Genomic DNA, 11,024 nt, shown 5'->3' on the forward strand with positions numbered 1-11,024 from the left:
GGACAGTAATGGATTTTTCTTGCTCCTACGCAGCTCATTTTCCTGGTATCCCTTCCCCAGAATCTTCCCAGACACTTGGGAAGTCCCTGCATGCTTGCCTGCAATGAATACCCCAGAGCTGACATTCAGAAGGAGGTCTGAGTGACCAGGAGGAACCAGTTGCCATTAGCAGAAGTCCACCAGCCTCAGCAGCTATCCAGCCTATATGTAAAGGCCAGTGAAGCCATGTTCATGCAAAGATTGATCTGTTGAAAGGGATCACTTAATTGTGCTGGAAGGCAAATGCTCCTTTCCTTCACAGGTTTATAAGATCAAAATCAACAGAAAATAATTTATTTTGTAATTATTTCTTTTTTTTTTTAACAAGGAGAGAAAAATATTCCCATTCTTGACTTACATACAAAATATAAAGCTTCTCCTTTTTCAGGTCCATTGAAATAGAGGCTTTTGATGCCTACTGATATTAATTGGAGTTTTGACCTTGCTTCTCCAAAGATTAAAGCTCAGCCAAAGATGTCTAATGACAATGTGCTGAGGCTAAAGTAGCAGTCAGAATAACTCTTGCAGTGAGTGTGCATGCCTACTCAATAACTGTGGAGAGCACTTTCATTAAATTGTCATATAGCTCCGCCGCTTACAGAGTACTGTAAATCCTCAGCCTGGTGAACCTGGAGATTAAAGGCAGCTAGTCATCTCTATGACTAACATGGTCATGATTTCTTTTAATATCTAAATGACAAGACATAGTTAATCCTTTGACCTACCTAACATTATAGCACTGTATTAAAACATATTTATTTTCCCAAAATGTATTTAATTGCCAAAAGACAGAGGGAAGGTAAAGTATTTTCAGAGTTCAGGAATGCTGGCACAGCTGCTCATATTTCATGTCAGTGACATTAAACAGTGCCAGATACAGTACTTTTCTTAACTGCTTGTACATTGAGTATAATGTGGCCTGGTGAAATGCTAAACGCTATTAGCTGGTGAAAAAAAAAACCCAACCAACCTCAGAGCAATTCCTGCAGGATCAAGTAACCTCCCTACACAGAGGTCTGCATGATACTGCCCAATGTGATAAAAATACACTGATAAACAGTGACATAGTTGCCTTTTTAAAGCTGACAACCAATCAATTCAATTACTGTATGGTTCTGTTGTGACTGGAATTTGGACCAGACTTGTGAGAAAAATGCTTGGGATCACATATGCCAAGGACCCATGAAACTTTTGCAACAAGATCTCTTGTTTTAGCATGTCAAGTAGTGAAGGGGTGGCCAAACAAGGGTTGAGGTGGGGACAAGTTATTAGTGTTTAGGTTTTTTCCATTCTCCAGAGCTACAGATAAAAGTCAATTAGCAAGCACCAATTAGCCCTGAGTTAACAAGAAATCATAGGAGAGAGGGTGCCTGCCTTAAAAGGCCTTCATGATGCTCCAGTTTACAGTGAGCAGTGTCACAATGCTAATTTACAAGGTACTCAGGGAAGCAGGCTGAGGAGGAGCCCACTTCAGTGCAATTGCTTCTGTGTTTCAGCTGTTTCACTATTTGTCTATCTAATAACTACACCAAACTAGCCAAAAGAGCTTGAGTACAAGAAGAAATTCTAAGATATGTGACTTGGTAGAGGAATGCATATGTAGCTCTCATCTCTTTCACATCCATTTTAGGAGAAGCTAAAGTTTCACGTTAAAATGTTGCCTATAGAAAAGCAGGGTAGTGTGTACATTTCCCTCTTCTTCTGGAGGACTGAGCCTCTGACAAAGGCAAACCATATATGAGAAGTGATAGCTCTCTGACAAATTCTGTAGTCTTTTCATCTGAAACCTTTCTCTCTTCCAAAGCCAAAAGTGAAGGCTTATAGCTGAAAGATGGAAATACTGATTCAGCAATGCCACTGCAGAGCTTCCTGCTAGTCACAATTCAAGTATCTCATGCCTTTTTCATCCTCAGGCCAAGTGGCCATGGGACTCCTGTGATATCTCATGTGAATTTGTCATGAGAGCACACTGTTTGCTTAATGGGAAATGCAGTCTAGCCACAGGAAAATGGGATCATGAAGCATTCACTCTACAAACTATGCATCAATCATTGGGGCACCCTTCTGAATTCAGGTTTTCAGGAACATCACTGTCCAACTGCCTGTACTCCTATCTAGTTGTTCCCACTCAGTATAACATACCCACTCTACTAAATTCTCAGTGCTTTAAGGAACATGTTTGACAGGGAACAGCTTGAGATAGAGAAAAGACCTTAAGAATGATCAGGATTGAAGAGAAAACACTGCTTGAGAGCTACACTCAGTTATATCTGTGTGGAGAGGAAATTCCACGTTCTGTGGTATGGTAAGTAAGGCTGATGCATAATCTGCAGCCCTTCTATGCAGCCCAAGCCTCCCCATACCTCTGCAGAACAGCTCTGGCTGTAACAGCAGCAGGCCTGGCAGGAGCTTACATGACCAAACAGAATAGTAGAAGATACAGGTTGAAAATCAGTGTTAACTGCCTTAGAGCCATTGAGTTGTGAGGACTTGCTACTCTCAGTGATGTCAATTTGGTAAGAAATGTTAATTTGTTAACAAGTCTGCATTTATTAATTTTGAAGAGTCTCTCCTGCTTGCTGACTCATTTTGTGTGGTTTTATGAACTTGCCTTCTTCAAATACTCTCCTAATGGACTGATTGTCCAATCTCCTTTGCATTTACAACTGTGTTTGTGGCATTTTAGAGCATGGGTTTCCAAAGCACTCTATTTCTAACCAAGCAATACATTCTCCTAAAGCATGAAAACTATTAGAAAACAGTAAAGATCTATTTTGTGCCATAAGCACTGGAGAATTAAAAGCCTAATCCATTGCCCTTTGAAGGCAATCGGGGAATTCAAATTGATTTCAGTGGACTTGGAGTCTGAACCTAAGTGAGCATCATGAATTTTTTTTCATGATTCTGAATATACCAGATTGTGTCATTTGCTTATAGACAAACCATTAACATATTTTATCTCTGGAGATGCTTTAAAATTATTAGACACATTCCAGGTACACAAACCCTCGTTTCTTTAACTTCCTGTGGGAAAAGCTTTTGTATTTTAATGTGCTCTCATACAGAAGCCTGGAACGGCTGGGGGTTGTTTTTCCTTTGGTAGAGTTAAAAAGTGTTTTCTCTCTCTTGTCATTGCACTTTCACTTTAAGTTATAATATGATCTAAAATTTAGGTGTTTCTTAAATGCCCCACAAGGTTTTATACAGTATTTGTACTTACATTACAGCTGTATTATCAGCAATGTTAGTAGGTGACGTCAGTAGAAGACTCATTTACTGAACTGTGTTTGAAGAAAGGAGAAATCCTGATCTTTTTTGTGAGTAGATAATTGTGAGAAATGTGGATTATTGCTAACCTTAAATACCCAAATACCCAGAGTCAGACACTGAAAGAGTCAGGAGCAGGTTACAGATTCAGAAGAGAGTTCTAAACCAGCATGGTAGAACAGTGTACCTCAGTGAGATTTTAAAGGAAAAGAAGCAGTAGCAAGATTTGTGATAGAGTTGATAGAGCTGTTACATATTTGTCTGTGAAACAAAATGCAGGTCATTGCTAGCTTCCTTGTGGGTACAGAATTCATCCAGCTTGGTTCCCTGGGCTTTAGGGAACTGATTTTTCTGAGGTTTTTTAGGAAATTATTGGAAGTGAATTCCCCTGCTGACTTTTTCACTAACTGGTCTTTGACAGTACTACCTGGGCATTCAATCAACAGCTGAACACTGGAATCCAGTTGCTGTTACTTGATAAATTGAAATAGACGCTCTTTCACGTTATGCATATGCATTTGAATGGGTTGTATATGAACATTTACAGTGTTGTGAAAATAAGCATTTTGGTATTGAAAGCTGTCTTAAGTGAACTGGTCAAGGGCATTCCCTACCTCTTTCTGCAAATGAAACCAAAGGCAGTTCTTCCAGTTCTTCATAGAAGAAGGAACCAGAAACCAAACTCTAAAGTTAGGATGAAGATCGATCACAGCAGATTTATCACATGTTGAAATGGTGGAATTTATCATAGCTCTGTTGCCTTTCATAGCTTTTCAAGATATATCCTCATGTGAAGAAGACTGGTCCAGTGTTTGCTGGGCTAACTGTGGGCTATCAGAAAATCTGCATGCCATGGATTTCCTGTTTGATACTGGGCAAGTCCCAGTCCCTTATTTTAAGCTGTCTGTATGTAGTTTGGTACTTTCCAGTCGGAAGGACAAACTAGAGATTGCAAGCTGACCTGATAGCAGAGGCCATCTCTGTTTAGACAGATGGAATCCATTGTCTGTCTTGCAGAGCCATTGTGTTCATTTAAAAATGCATGTGTTGCAGCATAGCAGAGAAGTTAAATTGTTTTGCAAAGTGAGGACATTCTATTTTTTCCCGTAAAACCAATATGAACAACCGCAGTTTCCCAATCTCCCGTTCCTGAAGCAGAGTGAAGCCTTCCCAAAGGGCTTGTGAAAGACCTCCAGAGACCATTTGGGTATAAACAGATAATATCTTTATACCTAATGGTTGCTTATGTAAAAAAAAAAACATCACAAACTTTTAGAGTTTGTCCTTTCTGGCAGCAACTGCAAAAAGTTCAGGAAGTTAATCTCGTTTTCTGACTGGGATAGTGACTTCAAGGTTAGGGAGATTAGCTGCAATATACATTCCCAGGAAGAACTATTGGCAGCACTAGAAGCATCTGAAAAAGAAGATGGTTTTTCGTGTAAAGTGGAAAAAAGTAAAGAAAGATACAGAGAAGAATCTGTCATATGTATTGCTGCAGTCTATCCTTCTAGTAGCTCTTATAGTGACAGACAGCATTAAAGGTGTGGCGAATGATGACAGCCATGAAAAGGCAGAGAGCACTGGCAAAAACACGGGTTCGCACAATGGAGGGATTTCATTTGGGATGCAGGAAAGCCTTAGGCGCTGCATAACTTACAGTCACTGGCATGTGCCTGGTGGTTACCAAACAGAGGGGTGAAATGACACAGGGGAGGACAGGCATACAGACAGAGCATCAAGCAGGGCTGCCTCTGCCACCAGGGCAAGGGGGAACCCAGGGTCAACTGATTGCAAACAGAAGGTCTTCAAATCTTGGAAAATTTACTCAGAATAAGCTAGGCAATCCTTCAGGATCAGTTCCATGATCCGGAGGTACATGCTGATCACTTGGTTAGGAAACTTGCTAGAAGGGTGGACAAGAGACTTTGCCTTTTGAAAAGCAGAAGGTAATACTGTGTTCTTTTCCGTATTCCTCACCCTGCAAAATTTCAAATGAAGGGCCTGATCCCATGCCAAGTGGAGCACATGGAATTACTTCCTTTGCCTTTGATACATTCTCACTCAGCATTTCATTAATAGACTTGATTTTATAAAGAGTTTTTGGTCTTGAACTTTTCACTCCACCTTTCTCAGATAGAAAGATGGGACCCACACTTATGAATTTCAGATGGGTTTTTTTGCTTTCAAGGTGTGTGCATGGAGACCTCTGAACTTCCTGGACACAAATGATCATGAAATTTGGCCTACGCTTAAAAGTAGGTCTGAGTGATGCCAAAATGTTTTGAAAGTGAATTTCAGGCTGATTATATTTGTAATGCTCCTATGAATTCCAGGAAATACTGAAATATTTGAACTCCAGAAGAAGGGAAAGCAATGAAAAGTGGCTTGACATCTTGCACGTTCTGATACAGAATACATTTTAAACTGCCCAAGACTTGCTAAGCCTGTCATTCAAGCCTTGCTGATTTGTTACTGAAGTCTTCCACCAGGGAAAAAAAAAAGGATTCCATTGGATTTTAGCTAATCCCCACTTTTGCAGCCTGCTCTCAAACTGAAAAATAAAGAGAAATTGAATTACATATAGTCATGTCAAACCATACAGTGCAAATGAAAGTCAGCATCAGAAAGTGGAACTGCATCAGCTTCCAGAGGAAGAAAACCAGCTGCTCGGACTGTTACCCAAACATTAATGTCAGTAACTCATCTTTTGACCTGCATGCTGAAATCTTATTTTTCCTATTTAAAGTTCAGAAGAAACTAAAATTCTGTGAAAGAGTATTTGGACTCAAATGTCCCTTAATTTGGACATTACCATTCGAAAAATGTCCCTGCTTTTTACATCTCCAGACTAAGCTGCCAATGCAAAGGGTATTTGCTCCAGAGGAGCAGCTGGGTATGGGCACCTCAGCAGTGGATATGCAGCTTGATTCCTTTAAAAGGAGCCCCCAAACCAAGAATTAAGGCAGAGGTGGGGGGTATTGCTGTTATCCCTCAGTTGCAATGGTTTCCTTCTTTCTCCTGCAAGAAAGGCAGTGATGGGCATTGCAGGGGATGTGGGCACCTGTGCCCATGAAGGGGGGTTAAGAGCCAGCTGGGCTCACACAGCTTACACTAGATGAGGAAAGAAGTTGGTCTTCAGGGAGGAGTCAGTGTGGGTGTGGGGTTGGGGAACCAGATGAAGGAGGGAGGCCTTGTGAGGGATTTGGAAATCAAAAGGTGTTTTGGTCCCTGCTTGTGTCTCTTGGAAGGAAAGGTCTCCTGAAATTCATTCCAATGCAGCTGAGATGCCTTGTAAAGCTATACAGGAGTCAAGGGGGACTGTGGGGCAGGGCAGCTCCTTCTGACTGTTGGCCATATGATTTGGGCCACTCTATCATGCTGAATCTGTGAGTGCGAGCTGCTCTTTGATGTATTTTACCCCCAGACTTGTCAGAAAGCCTATCTTTGGGAAAGTAAAGCCAGTAAAACTTCTAAAGCATTAACAGTGCTGCAGGTTTGCAAGTTAAAAAGCCCAAGGTGCAATGATGTGTCTCACCTGAAGCTCATGATCAGAAATTAATGGCAGGTGGTTTGTGTACAAAAGGGTGTCCCTTGAGCTCTCTGCTGACTTGCAGGTGAAGGATTTCTGTTGCTTGCTTTTATTCTCTGTTGCTCTTCAGTTTCTCAAGTTGCTTTGCAGTCTCTTTGGACCACGATTGTCTGTTTGAGCAGAATAATGAGGTACTGATTTTGCTTGGATGTTACAGTCATATGAATGACTAGTGTCCTGTTCATCAGCTATAAATTCTGGGAAAGCTGGCTAGCTTTCTTGTTGTGCTCTTGGACTATGTCACTAGGAAAGTATCTAATTTCTTCTATCACTATGGGTTTGGGCTACACTCAAAAGACCTGACTCTTCTTTTATTGCTTTTGTTCCTATTTCAGATCCTTAACCCTTAAAACTGCCTTGCACTTATCCCTTAGATTTCAGACTTTTTTTTCCCCTTCTGAATGTTCTTTGTTGTTGTCAAAAGAAGAAATGTGATAATTTGGAAGGTTCACGGAAAGCATGTTTTGTGATTATTGTTCTTGTGATCTGTCCAATGTAAACTCCTTCAGAAAAACTCTGTTCCAGCAACTTTAATTCACTTTTGCAGAATACTGGATTTGCCGTTGGCTGAAGACAAGGGCTTTTCTTTTAATGGGTACTCTGAGAGGAATGCAGTTTAACCATTCTGTTTCTGTCCTGGCTTTTAGCTCTGCCTAATGGTGCCTGAGGGAGTCCTATGTGGTTAACTTAAAGCTAATCTTCTTTTGCCACTTTTTTATTGTGGAGAAGGGGCAAATAGGTTCCTTCTAGTGCTTTTGAGTGTGGTGGCCTGTGGCACTGTGCTACTGGGCAGTGTGAGGGTGCCCTGTCTAAGGCCAGATCATCATCTCTAATATGGTCTGAAACAGCATCACAGAAATGTGTGTCCGCTGCAGCAGGGGAGTGACTCTGCTGCCCATGAAGGCCAGAGAGGGAGATTCCCACAGAGCCTCTGCTTGCAGTCGTCTTGCAAAGCCTGCTCACCCCTTAAGGGGCACTGGTACCTGGGAACATGGCTTCAGTAGGGGAGCTGAAAGCATGAAGTTTAGCTTTCTGTGGTGGGTGGAATGACACCACTTCACACCAGCTGGGAACTCAGCCTCATTTTGTGTTTCTCTTCACTTTAGAGCCCTTTTACTGGGTGTTTACAAGGTTGCTGATGCCTGCATAAGGCAAGGTTAGGTTCCCACAGTTGACTTTCTTTCCCTGATCCTGGGGAACTGCTGAACAATCTCTGGGGTGTATGCCAATTTGATAGGAAAGACTGACCCTGAATCCCTGCCTCTTTGTTTGCTCTGTTGCTGTGGTCCCCTGGCAGCAATCATTCCAGGAATTAGCTTTTCTAAAATAACAGGACTTTCTTTCATTTTTTTTTTCTTCCCTCTAATCCTTTGACTTCTTTAACTCTTGCCAAATCGGAGCAGAGGTGGTGGTGGTGAACTGGACCAAGTTTACCTCCTCAAACTCATTGCTCCAGTGATTGGATTTCTGCTTTCCACCTCTTCCACTGGAGGTCATGCTCACTTGGCACTTCTGCAGTATGGTAGGAACCAGGTTCTTCCATACAGACAAATGATGACTAGAGGGCTATGGCTAATTGTTGGGTACGTGTAACAGCAGCACTGACTATTAGGCAGTAAATGTCCTGTCTTTTAGTACAGCTTCTTAAATCTTGAAGTATGTAGGCTTAACCTCCCAGTGAAAAACAGGCAGAGGCATGCTGTTTAAGAGCACACTTAGTCTCAAATGCAGCAGAGCCATGAACTGTGGTCTCTCCCACCATCCTTAGCTTTCTGCTGCCATCATTAGGAAAGTATCCACCCTTGTTAGCATGACAAGGTGTTGTAGCAATGGTGCTACAGTGAAGCTGTCCTGTCTCCTTTATTTAAAAGAACATGCATTTCTGCTTTGAAAAGAGATCCCTGGAAGATACATAGAGAGATGCAGCCATATCATCTAATGGAGTTAAATCATGACACTCTTCTGAGTTTGAATTATATGACAGAAGCTTTGCCTAAAAAACACCAGTTTTGTTTGGTTGTATAGGAGCTAACAGCAATATAACAAAGAGCTCAAACCTTGAAAACCTTTCTAAAAGTTCAGGTTCTTGTTACTCTTTCTGATGCATCTGTTAACCTTCAGAAAGCTATGTGAGTGTTTAGAAGAAGAAGGTGCTCTATGTTAAATGCATTCTTTATCTGCTTAAGATAAAGAATGAATTTTTGGCAAGAGTTGCAGAGCCAGAAGAAAGTTCTGCAAGCTGAAATAGAGGATTGGTGTTCCCTGACCTTTGCAAAAAGCAGAAGAAAGAGTTGATTTCTTTTTTTCTTTCAAGACTTATTGCATGTGGTGTTAGGTCCCTTTTCAAGAAGTGCTTGAAGAAACTAGATCTCTATTTGTGGATTGTGGTGACACAAAGGAATTCCTTAAAGCAAAATTTAATATCTTGTGGAAAAACCAAGAGCTGTTTTTTAATGTATTTCTAAACATGGTATTTTTCTTCTTGTTTTCTTTAGGAAACAGATTCTCATTTGGATGATGTGACTTGATGCAGTCTTTTTTTGTTCTTTATTGTTGTGTTATTAAAACATTTTGGTGCATGTAATTAATCTAGTTCAAGATTAATAATGGAGTCTTACCAACTTGAAAATTCTGGAGCACAGGTTGACATTTCAGTTCTCTTCATTGATTGTATAGTAAAATATGAATAATTAACCCTCAGTTTTTACTCGCATGTGGATTCCATATGTCCATTGATTTTAATTCATGCTTTTTCATGGTCTGTGATGTATCAGATATTCCTTTTATGTAGTATAGGCTTTACTAGTTCCATCAGTAAAAAGCACTGATCAAGGTTCTGCTTCTGTTGCACAGATAACTGACTCCCAGTTCTGTTTGGAACTCAAATATATCTTATGCTAAACTGTATTTAACCAATGTATCTGTTTGTTTCACTGAAGCATTCAGAGTATCTGCTTGATTTGTGATTTAGTCTTCTGCCATTAGTGTCCTTGGTGGGATATTGTGAGTAAAAGTCACTTTTATGGAATAAGGATGCTCTGGGCTAAAAAATGTAAGAGGGAAGTTACAGGCCATACACAGACAGTAGATACCTAGAGATCAAGACAGCTTGTTCACATGCATAATGTGGTACTGCTACAAATAAAAAAGCCATTACATGAAAACTTAGAGGGCCTGAAGTTGCTGGAGTGTCTGTATAATGTATAGTGAATGTAGAAAAACCTTGTGAATGACTGAATTAATACTTCAAAGCTAGTTCTTTTCCATTTTAATTAAGTAGCACTTAAGCAGCACTGGTACTTGACATTTAGGTCTTAGTTTGTAACAGCATCTGCTGTTAGCTTTTGGAGCTTCAGAAGTTCTGAGTACTCATCTTGTAGCTTAAGGCCTGATTTACAGATATGTGTGTGTATATATATATATACACCCACACAAAAATAGATATAAAAATGCACATGTGCACACACATACATTTCTATGTATTTTTATTCGTGTATTTATGTATGTTTCCTGCATGTTTATTTTAGTATCTCTAAATATCATCCTTACTTTAACTGGCCCTTCGGAATTATCAGTTGCTCGTAGGAAAACATGGAGCTGGGTCTGTGGCCCCATCATTCCCTGTCCGTGTGTGCTAGAAACCCCCTGTAAGCAGGCCCCAGGATTGCTTGTTCTGTCTCCATTTATGCCAGGTATGTAAGCATAAGCCTCACGTTAAGCATGTTTAAGAGATCTTGTTGATTACAATGGGAGTACTCCTACAGCTTATAGCTGTGCAAATGTTTACATACCTGGCTCAGTCTGGGCCTATATAAAGATCTGTCTCTTTTTCCCTTCGAAGCCTTTTCTGTCTGCTGCTTTGAAATTTCCCATGCTTCACTCTTTCCCCTAGCTGGAGGGAGCCTGCCCAGGTCCTTACTAGGAGAAGTCCCAAGGTTTGAAGACAGCAGCTTGATGGGCGTTTAACAACTGGCTAAAACAACAAGCCATACCTCAATAAATGAGGGCAGGCTGATAATAAGGTTCATGTTCCTGGAGTTCTCAGTAGTCTGAAGTCTGCCAGGGTGTTCTGAACTTGGTCTTTGTCCCTTGTTTCCCTGCTGTCCTGGACAGCAGCCTCTCATCATTA

Source organism: Melopsittacus undulatus, chromosome 1 (genome assembly GCF_012275295.1).
Source record: "Melopsittacus undulatus isolate bMelUnd1 chromosome 1, bMelUnd1.mat.Z, whole genome shotgun sequence".
Classification (NCBI taxonomy): Eukaryota; Metazoa; Chordata; class Aves; order Psittaciformes; family Psittaculidae; genus Melopsittacus; species Melopsittacus undulatus.